This window comes from Triticum urartu, chromosome 5 (genome assembly GCF_003073215.2).
Source record: "Triticum urartu cultivar G1812 chromosome 5, Tu2.1, whole genome shotgun sequence".
NCBI lineage: Eukaryota > Viridiplantae > Streptophyta > Magnoliopsida > Poales > Poaceae > Triticum > Triticum urartu.
The window spans coordinates 72,721,887-72,746,560 of NC_053026.1; the positions used below are offsets into that span (position 1 = coordinate 72,721,887).

General features: G+C 43.0%; 1 pseudogene; it reads right to left on the reverse strand.

Annotated features, from left to right (window-relative positions):
* Positions 1-574: 574 nt before the first annotated feature.
* LOC125555679 lies at positions 575-8,771 on the reverse strand (annotated as a pseudogene).
* Positions 8,772-24,674: the final 15,903 nt, after the last annotated feature.

Genomic DNA, 24,674 nt, shown 5'->3' on the forward strand with positions numbered 1-24,674 from the left:
CATGCACCGTGCAGCCGCACGCCCGCGGTCTCCCGTCTCCAGTGCCGTTTGGGATACACTCGCGTGGGGACCTAGCAAGTTTGGGATATTCTCTGTAAAGATCTTACAATTAGCTTTCAAGGAAGCACACAAAGGACCATATAGTAGGTCTAGTTCTTTGCCAGATAGGCGTCGTTCTTGCTGGAAGGGTTGTGTGACGTGCCCTCGACCGTCCATAACCATGCATGGCAAGTTGCAAAAAATGCATTACCGACCTGGCAGAAAAAAATTAGCAGGGGTTTGGAAAATGATGATCTATGTCCAGTTTGTGGAGTAGAACCGGAGGATAATTTCCACCCCTTTCTTCGATGCCCTTTGTCACGCGAACTTTACAATCCTATCATGCATCATGGTATAATGTGGAACCAACTTTCCACTCTCAAATTATATATGAAAATTTCAACACCCTTCAAAACGGTGATAAGATAGCACTCTAATTACATATGGAAAATTTCGTCTCCTCTAAAGTTATGTGCCTGAAACCATTGCCTACTAGCTTATTTCCAAATAAATATTGCATTATTGAAACTTTAAATTAGGAATACTTGGTAGAGAATTCAGCAATATGATTGTTTGAGGTTCCTCCTTCTCGCACTGCCTTCTTAGCCTTTTGCATCCACTTCATAGCATTCATTTTATACTCGTCCTTCTTCTCCCCATCGATGACATCTCGAATACACCTCTCGACCTCCGCACTCATTAGTGATCCATTTTCACTCTTCCGCAATCACACACCCATACCCTAGTGGTGGGTTGGTCCGCTGAGTGCGGAATTCCCACAAGAGGTACACCGGAGACAACTGCCTCCAGTGTCGAGTTCCATCCACAGTGGGCAACAAAACAACCACACATATATTTATGAAATAAAGATTAGAATGTCATTGTTATTTCCCCATTTTAGCAACACTTTTAATTCATTTTCAAATGAAAATGAAAATAAATATGTCTTATGATATGATACCAATGGCCTTGTGTGCTAGAACCTCAAGCTGGGGGCACTAAGAAACAATTAATCCATTCTTCTGACATTTCACCTTGAGTTGATCAGATAACTTGTGTGCCTCATCGGATCTAACAACCCAAAGGAAAGGTTTGCTAGAATTGCATAGTCCATTGCCAAGATCCTCCAACTGAGTCACGTCATAGTTTGGATAACTCCCATATGATACTGTAGTGACCCAACCCAATACGGTCAAGTCTCCATGCTTTCTGTGCCATCCATAGATCAGTATGCTGGTACAAACAGTACTTCGATGAAATACCATAACATCACATGTAAAATAAGTACCGTAGATCCAGAGTATACTTTATGTCACAGCGGAAACATATCAATAGGGGTGTGGAGTCCCATCAACGCCAACAACAAGTTGAGTGTGGACCATAACCCTATATCGTACTCGTACTTGTTGTAGAAATCTTGCAACATGAGACGTTGCAGCCATGTAGGTCAGTATAGTGAATGTACAGGTAAGATCACAATAAGAAAGCAGATGATAAAACTATACTATATGCAATATGGCTTTGTGGCTCTGTGTCTGAGGTTTTTGCATAAAAGTTGGTTTTATTTTCCCTACATCAAAGGATTGTCAAGAAATCTTCACTATAGAGTTATCTACTATGACATGGTTCCGCCAACCGTTGTCTCATAACACCAATTCAGTATAAGTGGCCCATAATTAATTAATAGTCTGGTATTGAGAGTTCAGAGATAGATCCAAGTCCAGAGGCTCAAATTGTCTGTAACCGTGGACACGGCTAATCAATTAGGTTTTAACTCTGCAGAGTGTTGTGCACTTTACCTACAAGAATCGTTCTCTCCTTTTATTTCCTCGCATTGCCTGATGTCTGAGGATGGGATGAACGAAACATGGTCTTTCGAAGAGTTCCACTGACCTATGCCCAGTGCCCATCCAATCCTACCATAGTTCTACATCTACTGGCACTGGTCCAGTGAGAGTCACAACAAAGGTCAACCAAGCCAGAGCCCATAATGACTTGTGGATGCATAGGTAAGCTTCCGGGCATGAAGTATTCTTCAGTCTCTTTGAGTCTTGGCGGAACTTTCCTCATGAGTACTGGCCTACTCCATCTCATTAGGCATCCACTGGGTACTCCAGGGTGCCTCATAACCAGTCCATCCCAGTAGTGTGTATTGAAATCTTGTCTCTAGTCTTGAAGTGTTGAGGTCTTGAAGATGCAGGCCTTGAAGATGCCATCATGAAGTGGTCGTCATTGACATAGAGTCATCTTGAAGTTTTCTTCATTGATGTGGAGTCCTCCTTCTCACATGACTCCCGAGCACTCTTACCAAACCCCGTCCGCTAGAGCGTAGCATTAAAACTAAATAATTTCCCAGGCTTGATAACAGGGAGATGGGTTCCTACCTCATGCATTCTACTCATCTACAAGAATTCAATATCACTACTAGAGGAAAAGTTGAAAGGGTAATACTACATACAAATAAAACTTAGGTAATAACAAATGGTCAAAGTGAACTTGTCTGGTATTACTTGATGAAGATTTATAATACTCTCAGAAAATGATGTCATAGAACTATTCGTCAACCCGTTGAAATCTATATTAACAAAAATGACATTCACATAAGCAAGCATTCTAGCAAGCAATACTAACAATCAATATACAACCAAAATTAAAAGCCAATATGAAACAATAATGAAATCAAAGAACCCAAATAAGATCCAATGAAAAACTTCAAAATAAAACTCTAAAGGAAAACTATAGGGTTTTACTACAAACAACATAACACTTTTTGTCCTAAGTAAACTTAACAACAAGGACAAATACCACACTATTAAATTAACAGAAAATAAATTAAGTTTTATTAAAATAACAGAAAGAAATTTGGACAAAGTTTTCTATGCAAAAAGAATTAACCTAAAAGCATTTATAAAACTCCTACTATGATAAAAAAATAAGGTTTCAAGTAAAAATAAAAGAAATTAAAATAAAAATTATTTTCAACTACAAATAAAAGTGGCTAGTGTTGACTAATAGAAACATAAAACAAATTTGTCAAAAGTGACAAAAGAAATAATTTAAAAATATTAAAAACAACAAAGAAAAATTAAAATAAAACTAAGTAAAATCCTAATTTAAAATAAACTAAAAATAAATCACTATATGGTACCGAATAAATAAATTAATAAGTAAACAGTAGCAAAGAGAATCAATCAAAAATATATTTTAAAACTCAAGATATGGCCAAATTTGTGGATTGAACAAATTTAATGAAATTCAAATTTGAAAACCAAGTGCATCAAAAGAAACTTCATAAAATTTTGAAACTACAGCAAAAAGAATCAATCAATTTGGATCTAGAAATTAAAAGATATTAAGATTCTAAAATTGAAACTACATCCATTTTTAAAACAGAAACTGAAAAAACTAAAACGATATGGCTGGCCATGGGCCACGTGGTAGCTTATGGTTGGCCGAGGTTCGTGATACGTCTCCAACGTATTTATCATTTTTTATTGTTACATGCTGTTTTGTTATCAATCTTGGATGTTTTATAATCATTTTATATCATTTTTTGGTACTAACCTATTGACATAGTGCCAAGTGCCACTTCCTATTTTTTCCGTGTTTTTTACATCGCAGAAAATCAATATCAGATGGAGTCCAAATGCCATGAAACATTACGGAGATTTTTTATGGACTAGAAGGAATATGTTGGCCCCTGGTTGCACCTGGGGGAGTCCCGAGGAGGGGACAACACACCAGGATGCGCCAGGAGGCCTAGGCGCGCCCTGGTTGGCTGTGCCCACCTCGGGTACCCCCCGGACCGCCTCTTTGCTCTATAAATACCCCAAAAATACCAAAACCCCAGAAGCGTCGATGAAATATTCATCCAGCCGCCGTAGAGTCCATAACCACCAGGTCCAATCTAGACACCATCTTGGATGGGGTTCACCACCTCCATTGGTGCCTCTCCGATGATGCGTGAGTAGTTCTTTGTAGACCTTCGGGTCCGTAGTTAGTATCTAGATGGCTTTATCTCACTCGCTGAATTCTCAATACAATGATCTCTTGGAGATCCATATGATGTAACTTTTTTTGCGGTGTGTTTGTTGGGATCTGATAAACTTGGAGTTTATGATCAGTCATATCTTTTTATATCCATGAAAGTTATTTGAGTTTCTTTGATCTCTTATATGCATGATCTTATATAGCCTCGTATTTCTTCTCCGATATTTGGGTTTTGTTTGGACAACTTGATCTATTTATCTTGCAATGGGAAGACGTGCCCGGTAGTTGGTTCGTTCTTACGGTGCTTGATCCCTGTGACAGAAAGGGAACCGACACGTATGTATCGTTGCTACTAAGGATAAAAAGATGGGATCTATATCTACGCAATAGATAAATGGATCTTGTCTACATCATGTCATCGTTCTTATTGCATTACTCTGTTTCTCCATGAACTTAATACACTAGATGCATACTGGATAGTGGTCGATGTGTGGAGTAATAGTAGCCAATGCAGGCAGGAGTTGGTCTACTAATCTTGGACGTGATGCCTATGTAATGACCATTGCCTGGATATTGTCATAATTATTTGAGGTTCTATCAATTGCCCAACAGTAATTTGTTCACCCGTCGTTTGCTATCTTTCTCGAGAAAAGCCACTAGTGAAAACTATGGCCCCCGGGTCTTCTTCCTCATATATTTGCTTGCGATATACTTTTGCTTTGCATTTTTATTCAGATCTATTAAACCAAAAATACAAAAATAATTTGTTGCACGTTATTTTATTTTTGATCTATTGTTCCAATCCATTACCAATTTTTGGCATCGTTTCTCGAAAGGGATTGACAACCCCTTTAACACGTCAGGTTGCGTGGTGTTGTTATTTGTGTGCAGGTGATGTTTACGTTGTGTTCCTTGGTTCTCCTACTAGTTCGATAACCTTGGTTTCTTCACTGAGGGAAATACCTACCTTCGCTTTGCTACATCAACCCTTCCTCTTTGGGGAAATACCGACGGGAGCTTTTCTGGCGCTATAGTCAGAGAGCGATCAGTTCGTTTGCTACTCAGACGATCGCAAGTTAACAAAAGGAAGTAAAATAAAAAATACGGCCTAATCCTACGCGTCAAATCTCGATCTAACAGTGGGGCGGGACCGATGGCTTACAGTGGAGGAGGTCGCCGGAGTTGGGCAGCACGGCGTCGGGCACGAACAAGGCGGACGCTCTGGTGGTCTTCGGCGTCAGGCGAAGCGTCCAGGTGATGCGGCGGAGCACGATGGACTCGGAGGTGGCGACGGCGGGGGTCGAGAGTGGACGTGGGTGGTGGAGCGAGCCCGGCGAGGCGGCGGCATACGCGGGTCACCGGCGAGGGATTGCGAGAGTGTGAGGGCGTCGGAGAAGGGCGCCAAGGGTGGAATTGTGTGAGGGAGAGCGGGGCTTTATATGGCGAGGTTTCTTGGTGTAGGGGGCATACTGGAATGGCAGGGTAGCACGACAGGGATTCGCTCCTGCGAGGTAAGACAGGGGATTAGGGAGTTGGGGAAGGTGAGTGCGACAACGATTCGGTTGGCTAGGTGGGTCCCAGCTTCAGCGAAAGGGATGGGAAGGAAACGAATCGAGTAGCCAATCTAGAGGAGATTCGGCATGCGCGGCGCTAAGCGGGCCTGGAAGAGAGAGAGAGGGGGGGAGGTGCGCCTCGGTCCGTTGGCTTCGGCCATTTTTTGTTTTTTAAATAAAACATAAAAAGGAATAAAGGAATAAACCAAATAAAATAAAAAGTATTATATAGACATATAATATATCAAAATTGCAGAAAAAGAAATCCTAAAACATGGACTATTTTTCAAGTCCAAATAAAATACGCAAAAATTCAAAGAATGAAAATAGTCCTACTATTGCATTTAAAATGCAAATAATTTTTTTAAATACCAAAATGATTTCAAATTTTCTCCCAATTTTTCATTGAAGGGAATCATTTTACCCTTATTCCCATATTTTTATTTTTGTTTTAGGAGAAAATAATTTTAAAAATAACTCCAAATAGCTTTGAATTTGAATTTAAAATATTTCACAAATCCCTTATGATTTTCACGTTGATTCAAATTGACACTGAATTTACGTGTCAGATTGCTCCTCTCATGTGTGAATATTTTTGAAGAAATTTGAAATTTGGGAAATTCCTTAACTTTAAATAGAAAATGGATTCCACATGGTTTTCAAAGGGACTTTCAGAATGTTTCTTTTAAACTTCCAACTCCTCTTTGAAGAAGTCATTTTATCTTATCTTATGGAAATCATTGAGTTGCATGAAGTTCCTAGTTTGAAAATATTTCAAATGGAATTCAAATCATTTTCAAGCCCCTTTTCATTTCTATAAATGGAAGAAGTCATATCATCTTCACTCTAGGGTTTTATGATATGTGATTAAATGAATTTGAATTCATGGAACAAAATGCATGATGAAAGTCTTGGGAATTTCCTTTTATTCCCTCTCATTCAGCTTTCAAAAAGTTTCAAATTCTACTCAATTTCACACAATCGTTCACACAACAATCAAACAAACAACCATAACTATTTATTTAATATAACATTCCCGAATTTAGAATTTTGGGATGTTACAAATACAAGCACAAAAGAGGAGATGCTCTGCTTTTCAAGCCAACCCATGCATGCTGCATCAAAAACAAAAAGGTTGAAAACATAAGACTTGTTGGATGGCAGGCAATCATCGCCGAGATAAAATGATGGCCAGGTGGGACGTGTAGTCTTCGCTCTCCATGTTAACTTCTTGTAATCCACCTCCTGTTTGGGTTCCATAGTGTCGATGATCAAAATTAATTTAAAACCCACTCCCTTCATTTTGGTCATAAGTCACACGCATATTCTAAGATTAGTTTTGACGATCAATTTGAGCAACCAACTATGATTCATATGACAAAAAAATCATACCATTGGATCCACATATTAGAATAGTTCCCACCTATACAGTTTTGTATTGTATGTAGCATATATAATAGTCTTGATCTTTCTCCTGAAAAAAGGAGACGGTCAAAGAGGACTGTAGCCCCTCCTTCTCTGGTGCTCCCACGGGCGGTAGGGGAGGAACCCTAGCTGTTGTCCGCCTCTCCCTTCCCCCTCACCTCCTCCCTCTCCCGCTGTCGCTAGAGGGCACAGTCGGGCGAAGCCAGGCCGGCGGCGGTGACTTCTCACCCGCTCACTCGACAGCGGCTGTCACAGGTCGGCGTTGTTGGGCCTAGGCACTGTGGTGCGCGGGACGCGGTGACGCGGTGGCGGGTCGGCATGGCGGAGGCTCGGTGCCCTGTTGGTGGCACGGTGGGCTGCGCTGGGGCGGGGCGTGCCCGGATAGGAGCTGGCAGCGGCTGTTGCGGCGGCGGCCAGATCTGGCGGGCGGCGCGGGATGGGTGCTTTGTGGGCAGCTTGGGCCGTGATCGGCCGTCTCTGCGGTGATCGTTGGAGTGGCGGCGTGGTGGTAGTGGTTCGTGCCGGTGGTGGCATTGGCTGCGGTGTGGGCTTCGGCCGACCTTGCGTGCGGCGGCCGTTGGCAGCGAGGGTGGTGGCGCTGGTTCGGGTCTGCCCCTCGGGGTCCCTACGTGGATGTGGGTTGCCACGACATGGTGGTGGCTCATGGCGGTGGTCTAGGTCATTTCACGGCGGTGGCTAGACTTCTTCGGCGTCGGCCTGTCGTTGAGCTCCCTTGACGACCTTCGATTCCTCTCCCCGTCGTTCAGGCGCTACCTTCATCGGAGGGTTGGCCCTCTCCCAGGTGCGGCCCATCGCTCATCTCTCGCCCGGCAGCAGGACTGAGCTTGTCTCACGCCCGACAACAGGTCCTGGATGCCGGGGCGGCGGCCCTGGTGGTGGTGTCGCGGTGCTCATGGTCAGAGCCCGTGGCTTGGTGCTGCCTGGTGGCCATGGCCGTGTGGGCGGCGTGGTAGCTAGGGTGTGACGTTCGGTGGTGGTGAATATTTGCCGGGGTGAAAATATTTCTATCTTCGGACGGATCGGCAGCGACGAAGCTTGTTCCCTTCTTGAAGGCATCGTCGTGGCTCTCACTACCCATCATGTTGCTCCAAGGGAAACTCTGATCCTTGGGTCGGGCAGTGGCGGCGCTTCGGTGTCGTAACCTTCCTGATGGCACCGCCTTGGAGCCCACGGTTCTTCGTATGTAGCTTCATCTATTCGAGGTGGCGTGTTCACGGTTGAGGCCCTCGGTTGCTTATGTAGTGCTAGGGGTGGTGTTGCTGTGCTCAACGCCTATGTATCATGCCTTGGGTGTATGTGTGTGTCCTGTGGGCATGTGTTGTACTGGGTTGTTGATGCTCTTTTCTTTATATATAAAGCGGGGCGAAAGCCTTTTTTGGTATATATTAATCTCAGTGGTTGTCGAAGTAGATCTTGAATTTGTGCATGTCATATAAACTCAATTGGATTGGAGAAATTATTTAACTTTCTTTATAGTGACTATCAAAGTATCTACCAAGCCTAATAACCAGTTTAACAGACCAAACCACCCCTAAATAAGCAGAACAAACGATTTGTGTGGCAGGAGCACACAAGTAGCATGAGTGTATGGCTCACCGTTGGCTTGATGTCACTGAATGAATTGACGAGCACATCGTCGGCGTCCACCAGCCCGTCGAACCGCTAAATCGAGGTCTTAAGGAAAACCGGCAGCGACTCTGGCACCGACGCGAACGGCGGCCCGTCCTCTGGTCCCAGTTCCATGATTTTTTTGAAAGTATGATGAATTTATAGCAAATTCGGAAACTATATGCCTTAATGCATAAAAATCGAAATTATGACCCTGTCGGCCCCCTGTTGGCCAAAAAGGGCCTTTTCGGCCTACCGTTGGCCGAAGAGAGCTCTTGAGCCTGCCGTTGGCCGAAGAGTGGTCAGTTCGGCTGAAGATAGTAGCTTCGGTTTATTGTTGGCCGAAGAGTGGTCTTAGGCCATGTGTAGACCAAAGAGTGGTCTTCGGCTTCATGAAGGCCGAAGATCAGTGCACGGCCCATCTAGGCGCTTTGCCTCGCAGCAGTTGCACATACACTGGCTGGCTGGCTTGCTGCCATATGCATGCAACAGCCTTTACTCGTGGATATGGACTCGATCTCACATGCATGCAGTTGCACGTACGTATCATTCCATCCGTCGATCTCACATGCATGCAGTTGCACGTACCTGTCGTTCCATCCATCGATCTCACATGGCAGTATCTAATCACGCACAGCTGGCCGTTGGTGCTACTATATTATCTAATCACCTGCAGCATGTGCTAATGCATGTCCCAGATGCTCGCGTCGTTGCAGTTATAGACTCGATGGAATTGACCTATCGTTTCATCCAACCATCCATCGATCTCAGCTGGCATGTTTGCATGTTTGTGTACCGACGGAATTGCCCTTTGTATAGGGCGACATCGCGACGGATTTTGGATGACACCTGTGTTCTGTGCTGATCTCGGACTTGGTTATGTTTGTCGTTCCAGGCTTGATGGCTTTCATCTCGAGTTGGGGCACGTCCTCTTGATCCATAGATTGATCTGGTCTGGCAGGCTCTATTGGTCGGGTCCTGATGTAGGTCATACGTGTAGCCGGAGGCGCTGACTCCTTGCCTCTATGGTGAGGGGGCGCGGGCTGGTGTACGGCATAATTAGCCGTTTTGTCTCGTCCATGTGGTGGTCAGTCTGGTTGATCAGCCTGATTGTATTTTGACGGTATTGGCTCAAAGGCCTCGTCGTCGAATTGTGGCAGTAGCCTGCGTTTGGGATAACTCTTTGTTTGGCACTCAAAGACATATCCTTCTTCAGCGGCTAGGACCTTAGTCCATCTGTCATTGAGCATATTGATAACCCACAAGTATAGGGTATCACAACACTTTTCGAGGGTAGAGTATTCAACACAAATTTATAGATTTGACACAAGGGGAGCCAAAGAATATTTGTAAGTATTAGCAACTGAGTTGTCAATTCAACCACACCTGGAGATTAATTATCTGCAGCAAAGTGATCAGTAGCACAGTAATACGATAGTTTTGATAGTAGTGACAATAGCAATAGCAACGGTAACAATGATAGCACAAATTTTGTAGCAAGTGCAACAGTAACGATAGAAGTAGTAACTTAGCAGAAACAATATGATAGAAATTCAAAGGCATTGGGTCGGCGATTTGTTGGATTATATTCTTCATGTGACAGTCATAACCTAGGGCAATACGGCACTAGCGCCAGTTCATAAATATAATGTAGGCATGTATTTCATAAATAGTCATACGTGTTTATGGAAAGAACTTGCATGACATCTTTTGTCCTACCCTCCCATGGCAGCGAGGTCCAATTGGACATTAAAGGATATTAAGGCCTCCTTTTAATAGAGAACCGGAACAAAGCATTAACACACGTTGAATACATGAACTCCTCAAAACTACGGTCATCACCGGGAGTGGTCCCTGTTGGAATTGATCTCGACTAACAACCGAGAGAAAAGTTGGGGTGTGGCCCACCATACCTCTCTCGGGCACGCACTGTGATTGGGGGTGCAAACAACCTATTGGTTTCGGTCCCTGTTCCCTAGACCCCACATATAAAAGGGAGGTACTTCTCCTGTATGTGTGATCCATCATTTACAGGTAATTTTTATCATGACCTCAACTACCGATCCTAAAAAGGGGAGCTTAGGGGATCAGAAGGCCGTTTCCACCTCTGGTCGCCGCAAGGCTGTGCCGGCGGCTTCCTGTTGCCACCAGCGAAGCTCCTGGATGAGATGCTGCCTCTCCACGACTACATCATCGCGGTGCCACTGCTGTTGCTCATCCTCATCACTGGAGTTCATAGGCTATGTTGTGCCTGCAACGAGAAAGCATGTAAGATCTCACGAACCACTCTGTTAATCATATCTGGGTGATCTAATGCTAGGCAAATGATCCTATTACAATAATCTTAAAGTAGTATTTCGAACGTTGGCATCAGAGCATGTTTATGCCTAGATTAGATCCCTGACGTTCTGTTTACGTTAATGGTCATGGTTAATTCATAATGATTTTGGATTAAGAACGATGGTTAATGCCTACAGATTAATGCCCCCTGCTAGGTCAATGAAATATGTTCAGGTTAATTGGTTTCGGTCAAGGCCTAATTGCTATGGGTGAATGCTAATTAGACAAAAATTTCAATCTATTTTGTTAGATTAATTAAGCCTTGCTTCCGCATTTTGTTTCAATGATCTAATTAGCACTCTTAGCCCAGTTTAAGCAATTAGAAGGAGGGGAATCGTTTTTTAAGTAATCCCCATTTTTCCCAATCATGCAACCCTAACCCTAGATTGAAAATCCCCAAATGCAAATCTCTAGAAATCAAATCGCCAAATTTTGGAACCCAAAGGTTGAAATGAAAGGACAAAAGGTTAAGCGCTCACCTTGATGACGCCGCGTCGGGGTCCAGCACAGCCGCCGCCGTGCCTGGGCATCGACGCCGGCGACGCCGCCGTCTCTCGGGAAGATTGCGGCCGCAGCTGATGTGCTCATGGACACATGTGTCAGCCGGCCTCTGTGCCTTGCATGTTGACGCCACTGTCGCCGTGGAATACTTGCATTGGCAGCCGCCGACGAGATTCCTCCCGCATCCCAGGCGCTGAAGGAGTCCGGGTCTCGCCATGAGCTCGACATGGCTGGTGCCGTTCGGCAGAGGAGCGCACGGCCTTGAGCCAGACACGCTGCTCCGACAAACGGAGCTGCCGCACCGCCATGGCCGGAGTACCTCGGATCGCTGTTTTGGTCGCCTTTGTGTTGCTGCTCCATGAAAATCGGGGGAGATGAGGGGAGATGCCGCTAGGGTTTTGACCCTGTGTTGTTTTGCTCTGGCCCGGGAGGATCGGGGCCTTCGGCTTGATCCAACGGCTGAGGCCGACGCGCAGATCCGAACAGGCCTTCGGGCGCTTAAAAGGCCGCTTCTGCAGCTGGGTTGCGGCCCAGCTTGTCTTATCCTGGCAGGAAACATTTTTTTCTAATGTTAATGTCTTTTGAGCTGGGCCGAATGAATTAACGGTAGCCATGGGCTGTATTGGGCCAAAAAATTTATGTTCTGCACGTATTTTCTTTTATTCAGTGCAATTCTGTAATTAAGTTTATTCTAAGAAAGTCTTTTTCACTGTTATAGATAGAAAATTGCCAGAAAAATTAAGTTCTAAATTGTGTTTTAGTTTTCTTAGTACAATGGAACCAACGACAAGTTTTGCTTAGAAAACTAATGCACAATTAATGTTTATGTAATTTTCATGGCAATCCTTTAATGATGATGAAGATTTATTAATAAAAATACATGGATGATTATAGGTCAAATTATGTTCTTAAGGCATTTTGTGCAGTTTTAGTGCATTCATTAAGTTTCAAATAATGTTTTTGCAGTGATGAGTTTTAAAGTGCCTATAATTATGTTTAAATCTTCTGAATTAAATGGAATCAACGGGAAATTTTATTCTAGAAAATTTAATATGACGTGCATGTTGATGTCATTTAAAGGCACCTTTTATGGTCATCACTTTTCAAGTATTATAACAATGATGAAATCTTAATGTTAAAACATTGAGCATTTTTTTCAGTCACTCATTTAAGTTTCTAAACATTAATATTTTATTTGGAAACTTTATTTGAGTGTGAAGTTTGTGGTGATGCCATCCTAGTGGAATTTCTTAATGATGTGATCATTTCGAATGGGCTGAGGCCACCTCGAGGGGAATGTGATGGTCACATGGTTCAGTTTTTGGCATCATAATAATATTGCGGCGATACGCCTATTGGGCAAGACTGAAGTTTTTATTTGGTGCATTTCATGCCATTTTATTATGATGTGCATTATTGAAATATGCATATAAAGACTCTAAATAATGTTCATGGGGTTGTGATCAATTCCCTAAAGAAAGGAATTTTTTTGCCACAGTACATGTTGTTGCCAAATATTGTTATTTTGTGAATCCTTATGAAAATTTACGTCCAAATTTTATTATTTGGAAAATGTTATGATGTCATGATGGCAATATTAGTGTCTTTTTAGACTGAATGTAGTAAGTTTAATGTTTATTCTTTGGCGATGGAATTTATATTATATGTTAATTCCAATGCCATTTTTTATTGAATGTCACTCAGAATTTATGATAATTTTCACACTTATGTTTAATTTTTTAAATGCCCATTAATCGTCAAAATTGAAGTTCAAGATGTCTACAACACGTTATGTATCCTTGTGTCCTATGACACAATGAATTGCACTATATTGTTGCTTTATGTTAATGATGGTTATCAATTTTAGTTGATGTTCTTGTTGGCTTTTATGTGATTTTATGTCTCTCTAATCAATATGGATTAGAGATTTAATAAAATAATAATTCATAATGGCGCTTGACCATATTCTAACCAACGTTGATTATTTTCATGTGTCATTTATGAATGAATAAGATTCTTTTCTGCTTTTCTGCCCAACGATAATACATATTATAATAAAAATTAAGAATATTTTTTATTCATCTCATTGCATGGTTAATTCATGCTTGATGTTTTGCTTTGATGTTCATAATGATGTACTTTGCTTTTATAGCAATGAACATTAATAATGATGCCAAATTCCATTTTTGGCATAGGCAAACCTTATGTAAATAATTGTTTCATATGGAGAGTGGAGATCATTGTCTCATGTAAGGAATCTCCCAATGCTTTTCTGCCAGCAAGGTTAAAGGATGTTAATCATGATCATAAGGCAGACATTGGGAGAGGTTTCAAGATGCATGTGCTATCATGCACATTACTAATGCAATGGAGTTTAAAGTTAAATCTATTGTGTTACTTCACTAGGATTTGGGGATGCTTAATTCTCCATCTAATTGATGATGTTTATTCATGCTTATAGTCATTGGAGAAACTTATCTTTTGTCTCTCCAACATATGGCATGATTTTGTATGTTATTAAGTCAGCTGCAATTACGTAATGTTAGTCCCATTCTAGGGTGAGACAAGTTATGTTTTTCGAATGGATCATTTGTAAAGATTATGCATTACGTTACAATTAAAGGTTTAAGAGAAGTGTAAATAATGAGACCTCATCGAATTGTGGCTTTAGACCACATTTCGAGGGGGAGAATGGAAGCCTCATTTAATATGAGATATATCACGTTCACTTCTCCTACTTAGATCCAAATATGTATGTTAATTCTCTAATTAAAGATGGAACCAACGAGAAGTATTTGTTGGAGAATGTATGAAAAGAACATACTAGTGTCAGTTCTCTAATTAAGATGCAACAAGTCTTATTTAGAAGAATGAATAAAATTACTCCTTTTATTATGTTATATATAATGTGCACTTAATCCCTTATTAGCATTATGAAGCACACATGAATGCTAAAGTGAAGCATGCTAGTCTAATGAACATCATGATGTAACATGTTGATTATATATATGACCAACATCATTTATAATCATATGTCACACTTCACTCAAGGGGCAAGTTTTTTTTCCAGTATCATGTGGCTCGTGGTTATATTTCTGACTATCGTCGTTTATAATCCTTTGTCACAATTCATTTAGTTCTTTTCCATCTTCGGCCCAATGGTGTTATGTTTTAGAACTGAAATGATTATTATCAAGATATATTTTCCATTTTTCCAATAATGTGATCATCTGGTAACTGGAGCGTATGAACATGAATCTTAAGGATAACTCCATTAGAGTTTTGTTCATACGCATCATGTAAGTTGAGAAGAAATGCATATTGCAATACTCAATGTTGAGACTTAACAATTTCTATGTGATTCATAATGTTTGTGAATGATCATCTTAGAGGCTTGTGTGATATTGAGCTCTAATGATGTATGGAACTCAATAGAGTTTCCTCAGTGAGTTGTTTTGACGCTTGTGTTATTATTATAACATACTCTTGTGTTGACTAAGTTAAGAATGTATGTATGACTTAACCATAAGGTTTCATCAAATAGGTGAAGTTAACACAAGGTATGTTGCCCCAAGAAATTCAATTATGAAATAAGAAGAGCGTCGGGAGACTCAAACCATAAAACTAGGGGGAGTAAGTATACTACCTTGAGAAGATGGAATATTTTTGGCGGGACAAGAATTTTCTATCTTCTATCTATGACATAAAGAATCTTGGTCATGCCCTATACTTTGTTTGTATCGAGTTTCGCCAAGATGTAGGTCCAAAAGGGGTATAAGTTTTATTATGACGACATACCTTGATAGAGTACGAAAGAAAATATTATGTGATAGTACTCTTATCGCACCTGCTACTAAAATCAAGGGAAATATAGATGGACATTTTAGTGTCCAAGGAACCATTATGAACTGATCAGATAATGCCGTTTCCTTATGCTTCAGTTGTCAGAAGAAATGTGTATTCAAGTATGAAGATGCCCTTGTTTGTGATCGAGATAATTGGCAAATATACAAGTCCAGAATGGAGAACTGGAAAATCCACCAAATGTCCTGCAGATATGCAAGACAATAAAGTTTACATGCTCACTAATAAGAAGTCTAATAACTTCGATATCCTAGGATATCGACACATTGTTTCTGTGAGGTGTGTGGATCTTAAAGTTTCCACGCTATGTTATATCCTCACTCTCGCATATGGAGCTATATCGTGGAATAGCTCTATAATGACACTAATGGCATTAGAAATAATGCATTTAATTATGTGGCGTGTTAAGAGGCTATTGGGCAGGTTGTATGTCAAGAAGTTTTATTCCCGAAATTATGGTGGTAGACAGCATTTTGTGGCCACCTACTGCAATATGAACACACAGTTTTCTATGCGAGTAACAACAAGTTAAATGGTTTTGCCAAAACCATTGACAATATGATTTTATGTTGTGAAAGATAGAATCCAGGATCAAACATATGATGTTTGATTTATATAAGTTTTGCGGTTCCGCGTATTAAAGGGTTACCACCCATTTTATGATTATTAATTATGTTGCCGGCATGGGTTCAAACAGCCTTTTGATCCTGGAAAATAGGACCGTCGAATAAACCAACTCCCATAAAGTAAATGTTATCCATTTGAGATAGAATGATATAGTGTAAGTATTGAGGTTTAATGGCACATCATTGGCCATTGCAACACCTTACTTTGGCATATTATTTCTATTAAGAGTGGGCTTATGATGTCAGTTAGCCTTACGATCAAGGGGGAGAATGTTGGAATTGATCTTGACTAACAACCGAGAGAAAAGTTGGGGTGTGGCCCACCATACCTCTCTCAGGCACGCACTGTGATCGGGGGTGCAAACAACCTATTGGTTTCGGTCCCTGTTCCCTAGCCCCCACATATAAAAGGGAGGTACTTCCCCTGTACGTGTGATCCATCTTGTACAGGTAAGTTTTATCATGACCTCAACTACCGATCCTAAAAAGGAGAGCTAAGGGGATCAAAAGGCCATTTCCACCTCTGGCCGCCGCAAGGCTATGCCGGTGGCTTCCTGCTGCCACCGGCGAAGCTCCTGGATGAGCTGCTGCCTCTCCACGACTACATCACCGCGGTGCCACTGCTGTTGCTCATCCTCGTCACTTGATTTCATAGGCTATGTTGTGCCTGCAACGAGAAAGCTTGTAAGATCTCACGAACCACTCTGTTAATCATATCTGGGTGATCTAATGCTAGGCAAATGATCCTATTACAATAATCTTAAAGTAGTATTTCTAACAGTCCTGACTATTGTCACTCCAGGGTTGCCGGATCATAACACGTAGTAGGTGACTATAACTTGCAAGATCGGATCGAGAACATGGATATAATGGTGATAACATAAATGGTTCAGATCTGAAATCATGGTACCCGGGCCCAAAGTGACAAGCATTAAGCATGGCAAAGTCATAGCAACATCAATCTCAGAACATAATGGATACTAGGGATCAAGTCCTAACAAAACTAACTAGATTACATGATGAATCTCATCCAACTCCTCACCAACCAACGAGCCTACGAAGGAATTACTCACTCCCGATGGGGAGCATCATGGAATTGGAGATGGAGAAGGGTTGGTGATGACGAAGAAGATCCCCCTCTCCGGAGCCCCAAACGGACTCCAGATCTGGCCTCCCGATGAAGAACAGGAGGTGACGACGGCTCCGTCTTGTGGAACGCGATAATTCGTTCTCCCCCATTTTTTCTGGAAGTATGGGATTTTATAGCATTGGTTTCAGGGTCTGCGAGGCCACTAGGTGGGGACAACCCACCTGGGCACACCTGGGGGCAGGCGTGCCCTGGTGGGTTGTGCCCCCCCAGGTACCCCCACCCCCCTCTGGTGGTTCTTGGCTCCAGAAATTATCTTTTATTGTATAAAAAATCCTCGCAAAGTTTTGCTCCATTCTGAGAACTTTTATTTTTGCACAAAAACAACACCATGGTAGTTCTGCTAAAAACAACGTCAATCCGGGGTTAGTTTCATTCAAATCATGCAAATTAGAGTCGAAAACAAGAGGAAGTGTGTTAGGAAAAGTAGATACATTTGAGACGTATCAACTCACCCAAGCTTAAACGTTTGCTTGTCCTCAAGCAATTCAGTTGATAATCTGAAAGTGAAAAAGAAAAACTTTTAGCAACTCTTTTGCTCTTGTTTGCATAAATAAGCTTAAATAGCATCCAGGTTTTCAGCCAACATTATAACTAACCATGCCGACAATAACTCCTAAAAATTATAGTAACTCATATCAATGACATAATAAGCTAGCGATTAATAATAAGATATCTCAAACAGCAACACGTTCTCAAAACAACCATGATATAATATGACAATAGCGGTATCTCGCTAGCCCTTTCAGAGACTGCAAAACATAAATGCAGAGCACCTCCAAAGTTCAAGCAGCGACTAAACATTGTTCTTCATGGTAGAAAAGATCCAGTCATGATGCACCCAACATTAGCTACACACAATGCATCAGCATGACAGCAATGCTCTCAGGTTCTGGCGCTTATTTTAGAAGGTGATGACACAACATAAAAGTAAATAGATAGTCCCTTCGCATAGGGAAGCAGTGATTTGCAGAGGTGCCAGAGCTCAAGTTTTTAAAACAGAGGTAAATGATATTTTGAGACATGCACCATTCTTGTTTACGTCACGACCATCAGTTATCAATATCTTCCATGCTAAGCACACTAGCGGCGATTCCCAAGCGATAAAAGTAAAGGTTTACTCCCCGTCCACCAACAATCACACTGCCCGGCTTGTCCGAAACAACAGGTGCCGTCCATACCAACAATAGTCCCGGGGGAGTTTTGTTTAATTATTTGCAATTTGAGTTCGGGACTGGGAATCCCTATTATCGTCCTTTTTCTCATGCAGTGGCAAGTGAATAAACACTCAACCTGAGAATAACCCGCATAGCATGGAAGATACCGACCACCTCCTGTCGTTCCATGAACGATCCAGGCACACAAAAAGGATATTTATTTGAAGTTTTTAGAGGTGGCACATGCAAATTTACTTAGGATGAAAAGGTAATACCGCATATAGGTGTTGGGGAATGTAGCATGCAATTTCAAAAAAATCCCTATGATCACGCTAGATCTATATAGGAGATGCATAGCAACGAGAGGGGGAGAGTGTGTCCACGTACCCTCATAGACTGGAAGCGGAAGCGTTAGGTTAACGCGGTTGATGTAGTCGAACGTCTTTGCGATCCAACCGATAAAGTACCGAATGTACGGCACCTCCGAGTTCAGCACACGTTCATCTTGATGACGTCCCTTGAACTCTTGATCCAGTAGAGGGTCGAGGGAGAGTTTTGCCTAAGCACTACGTGAATATGACCAGAGGAGTAAACCGTGGAGAGAGACGCCGCACACGGCTTGGAACAATTGGTGTGTCTCCAAGGGGTGCCCTGCCCACATATATAAAGGAGGAAGAGGAGGAGGCCAACCACCAGGGGCGCGCCAAGGGGGGGTCCTACTAGGACTCCACTCCTAGTAGGATCCCCCCTTTTCCTTCTCATGGAGGGGGGAATAGGGAAGGGAGAGGAAGAGGAGAAGGAAAGGGGGTGCGCCCCCTCCCCTAGTCCAATTCGGACTCCCTATGGGAGGGGGGCGCGGCCACCCCTTGTGGGCTGCCTCCCCTCTCCCCTATGGCCCATGTAGGCCCAATACTTCCCCGGGGGGTTCCGGTAACCCCTCGGTTCTCTGAAAAATACCTGAACCATTCTGAAACCATTCCGGTGTCCAAATATCATCGTCCAATATATCAATCTTTAACTCTCGACCATTTCGAGACTGCTCATCATGTTCGTGATCTCATCCGGGACTCTAAACAAACTTCGGTCACCAAAACACATAACTCATAATACAAATCCTCATCGAACGTTAAGCGTGTGGACCCTACGGGATCAAGAACTATGTAGACATGACCGAGACACATCTCCGATCAATAACCAACAGTGAAACCTGGATGCTCATATTGGTTCCTACATATTCTACAGAGATCTTTATTGGTCAAACTGCAATAACAACATACATTATTCCCTTTGTCATCGATATGTTACTTGCCCGAGATTCGATCGTCGGTATCCTCATACCCAGTTCAATCTCGGTACCGGCAAGTCTCTTTACTCATTTTGTAATGCATCATCCCACAACTAACTCATTAGTCACATTGCTTGCAAGGCTTATAGTGATGTGCATTACCGAGAGGGCCCAGAGATACCTCTCTGATACTCGGAGTGACAAATCCTAATCTCGATCTATGCCAACCCAACAAACACCTTCGGAGACACCTGTAGAGCATCTTTATAATCACCCAGTTACGTTGTAACGTTTGATAGCACACAAGGTGTTCCTCTAGTATTCGGGAGTTGCATAATCTCATAATCAGAGGAATATGTATAAGTCATGAAGAAAGCAATAGCAATAAAACTTAACGATCATTATGCTAAGCTAAGGGATGGGTCTTGTCCATCACATCATTCTCCTAATGATGTGATCCCGCTCATCAAATGACAACACATGTCTATGGTCAGGAAACTTAACCATGTTTGATTAACGAGCTAGTCTAGTAGAGGCATACTAGGGACACTTTGTTTTGTCTATGTATTCACACATGTATCAAGTTTCCGGTTAATACAATTCTAGCATGAATAATAAACATTTATCATGATATAAGGAAATATAAATAACAACTTTATTATTGCCTCTAGGGCATGTTTCCTTTAGTCTCCCACTTGCACCAGAGTCAATAATCTAGATTACATTGTAGTGATTCTAACACCCATGGAGTCTTGGTGCTGATCATGTTTTGCTCATGGAAGAGGCTTAGACAACGGGTCTGCAACATTCAGATCTGTATGTATTTTGCAAATATCTATGTCTCCCTCCTTGACTTGATCGCGGATGGAGATGAAGCGTCTCTTGATGTGTTTGGTTCTCTTGTGAAATCTGGATTCCTTCGCTAAGGCAATTGCTCCAGTATTGTCACGAAAGATTTTCATTGAACCCAATGCACTAGGTATTACACCTAGATCGGATATGAACTCATATATCTAGACTCCTTCATTTGATGCTTCCGAAGCAACTATGTACTCCGCTTTACACGTAGATCCCGCCACGACGATCTGCTTGGAACTGCACCAACCGACAGCTCCACCATTCAATATAAATATGTATCCAGTTTGCGACATAGATTCATCCGGATCAGTGTCAAAGTTTGCATCGATGTAACCATTTATGATAAGCTCTTTGTCACCTCCATGAACGAGAAACATATCCTTAGTCCTTTCCAGGTATTTCAGTATGTTCTTGACCGCTGTCCAGTGATCCACTCCTGGATTATTTTGGTACCTCCCTGCTAAACTTATAGCAACACACACATCAGGTCTGGTACACAACTTTGCATACATGATAGAACCTATGGCTGAGGCATAGGGAATGACTTTCATTTTCTCTATATCTTCTGCGGTGGTCGGGCATTGAGTCTGACTCAACTTCACACCTTGTAACACAGGCAAGAACCCTTTCTTTGACTTATCCATTTTGAACTTTTTCAAAACTTTATCAAGGTATGTGCTTTGTGAAAGTCCAATTAAGAGTCTTGATCTATCTCTATAGATCTTGATGCTCAATATATAAGCAGCTTCACTGAGGTCTTTCATTGAAAAATTCTTATTCAAGTATCCTTTTATGCTATCCAGAAATTATGTATTATTTCCAATCAACAATATGTCATCCACATATAATATTAGAAATGCTACAGAGCTGCCACTCACTTTCTTGTAAATACAGGCTTCTCGAAAAGTCTATATAAAACCATATGCTTTGATCACACTATCAAAGCGTATATTCCAACTCCGAGAGGTTTGCACCAGTCCATAAATGGATCATTGGAGCTTGCACACTTTGTTAGCACCTTTAGGATCGACAAAACCTTCTGGTTGCATCATATATAACTCTTCTTTAAGAAATCCATTAAGGAATGCAGTTTTGACATCCATTAGTCAAATTTCATAATCATAAAATGTGGCAATTGCTAACATGATTTGGACTAACTTAAGCATCGCTACGGGTGAGAAGGTCTCATCTTTGTCAACACCTTGAACTTGTCGAAAACCTTTCGCAACAAGTCGAGCTTTGTGGACAGTAACATTACCCTCAGCGTCAGTCTTCTTCTTGAAGATCCATTTATTTTCTATGGCTTGCCGATCATCGGGCAAGTCCACCAAAGTCCATACTTTGTTCTCATACATGGATCCCATCTCAGATTTCATGGCCTCAAGCCATTTTGCCGAATTTGGGCTCATCATCGCTTCGTCATAGTTTGTAGGTTCGTCATGGTCTAGTAACATGACTTCCAGAACAGGATTACCGTACCACTTTGGTGCGGAACATACTCTGGTTGACCTACGAGGTTCGGCAATAACTTGATCTAAAGTTTCATGATCATCATCATTAGCTTCCTCACTAATTGGTGTAGGCATGCATCATTGGAACTGATTTCTGTGATGAACCACTTTCCAATTCGAGAGAAGGTACAACTACCTCATCAAGTTCTACTTTCCTCCCACTCACTTCTTTCGAGAGAAACTCCTTCTCTAGAAAGGATCCATTCTTAGCAATAAATATCTTGCCTTCGGATCTATGCTAGAAGGTGTACCCAACAATTTCTTTTGGGTATCCTATGAAGACGCATTTCTCCGATTTGGGTTCGAGCTTATCAAGTTGAATCTTTTTCACATAAGCATCGCAACCCCAAATTTTAAGAATCGACAGTTTAGGTTTCTTGCCAAACCATGGTTCATATGGTGTCATCTCAACGGATTTAGATGGTGCCCTATTTAATGTGAATGCACCCGTCTCTAAAGCATAACCCCAAAATGATAGTGGTAAATCGGTAATAGACATCATAGATCGCACCATATCTAATAAAGTACGGTTATGATGTTCGGACACACCATTATGCTATGGTGTTCCAAGTGGCGTGAGTTGCGAAACTATTCCACATTGTTTCAAATGAAGACTATCGGTGTCAAAACCGGCGGATCTCGGGTAGGGGGTCTCGAACTGTGCATCTAGGCCGGATGGTAACAGGAGGCTAGGGACATGAAGTTTTACCCAGGTTCGGGCCCTCTCGATGGAGGTAAAACTCTACGTCCTGCTTGATTAATATTGATGATATGGGTAGTACAAGAGTAGATCTACCATGAGATCGAAGAGGCTAAACCCTAGAAGCTAGCCTATGGTATGATTGTTGATGTGTATGTTGTCCTACGGACTAAAACCCTCCGGTTTATATAGACACCGGATAGGGTTAGGGTTACATAGAGTCGGTTACAATGGTAGGAGATCTACATATCCGTATCGCCAAGCTTGCCTTCCACGCCAAGGAAAGTCCCTCCCGGACACGGGACGAAGTCTTCAATCTTGTATCTTCATAGTCCAGGAGTCCGGCTGAAGGTATAGTCCGGCTATCCGAACACCCCCTAATCCAGGACTCCCTCAGTAGCCCCTGAACCAGGCTTCAATGACGATGAGTCCGGCGCGCAGGTTGCCTTCGGCATTGCAAGGTGGGTTCCTCCTCCAAGTACTTCGTAGAAGATTTTGAACACAAAGATAGTGTCCGGCTCTGCAAAATAAGTTTCCACATATTGCCATAGAGAGAATAATATTTACACCAATCTAATCTGCTCACGTATTCCGTAGCGTGACACACCACGGCCAAGCCTTTATCCGATTCATTTCATTATCCCACCTCAGTGCGTTATGCGAGGCGGTTTCCTTGGCACGTCTTGTTAAAGTAGAGATCGTGTCCCCTTATTCCGGGATTCTCATCAATACAGGCGTGGGTAACCCAACCGCGCCATTGATTACGGAGCTTGGAGATAAGCGAGTTTACCAGGCTGGTGGGGACATGTAGTTGCGTCCACCCATATAAGGGGATAAAGATCCACCTTTTCACCTACGCCTTCTTCCTCCTTCGCCTATCCATTCTTGCGCACTCGAGTTCCAGTGCCCAAGTCTGCACTCCCCACCTCAACCTTCTCCAGCCATGTCCGGAGTAGGAGGCAAGTGGATGGTCTCCTCCGTCACAGAGGGACATATCAAAAAGCTGAGGAAGTCCAGATACCTGTCTAACGACATCGCATACCGGCTCCCCCTGAAAAGGGGCAGCTCATCCCCACCCCTAGGCCCCATGAGAGGGTGCTGTTCCTCCCCCATTTCCTCCGCGGACTGGGCTTCCCTATCCACCCATTTTTCTGGGGGCTCATGTTCTACTACGGCCTGGATTTCCACGATCTGGCCCCGAACTTCGTCCTCAACATCTCAGCGTTTATCGTCATGTGCGAGGCCTTCCTCCGCATCCGCCCCCATTTCGGCCTATGGCTCAAGACTTTCAACGTCAAGCCGAAGGTGGTGCACGGCAACCAGGCGGAGTGCGGAGGCGCCATGGTGGGCAAGATGGCCAACGTCCTATGGCTCGAGGGCTCTTTGTGGAGACCCTAAAGGGGTGGCAATCGGGGTGGTTTTACATCACCGAGCCGCGCGACGCCGAATGGGTCGCACCCCCCGAGTTTCGATCCGGACCCCCCACGCGGCTCACCTCCTGGAAGGAGACGGGCCTGTCTTTGGGCTCAAACTTGTCAACGTAGTCCAATTATGCTCATCCGCCTGATCCTCCCGTGTCAACAACGGGCTTTTAATCTGTGGGAGTTCGACCCGCCGCGGCACCAAACTCTAAGCAGGCTCTTTGACACGACGTACGAAGATGCCTGGAAGGTGCTTTTCAAAGGCGCCGAGGCTCCCACATCCGCTACCGAGGATCGCGGATTCAATGCGCAGCGTCACGCTCTCGCGGTAAGCTGTTTTTTTCCTTTTACAGGGTATCAGTTTTTCATAGTTTGACTCCATGCGGGATCTAAGCTCCCTTACCTTTGACAGGATTGGCAGGTGACATCCAGACAGATCAACTGTCCAGCTCCTTTGCCCGAAGGCCCAACGGACGCTCGCTTGGCGAAGCTGCTGGTTCCGGCACCCTATGTGGTGCCGGAGAATAAGGCCGCGAAAAAGGCCGCGGGGACTCGAAAGAGTGCTTGGCGCCAGGAGGTGTCGGATCCATCATCCGATGGTTCCGAGGCGCATTCCTCCCGTGAAGAC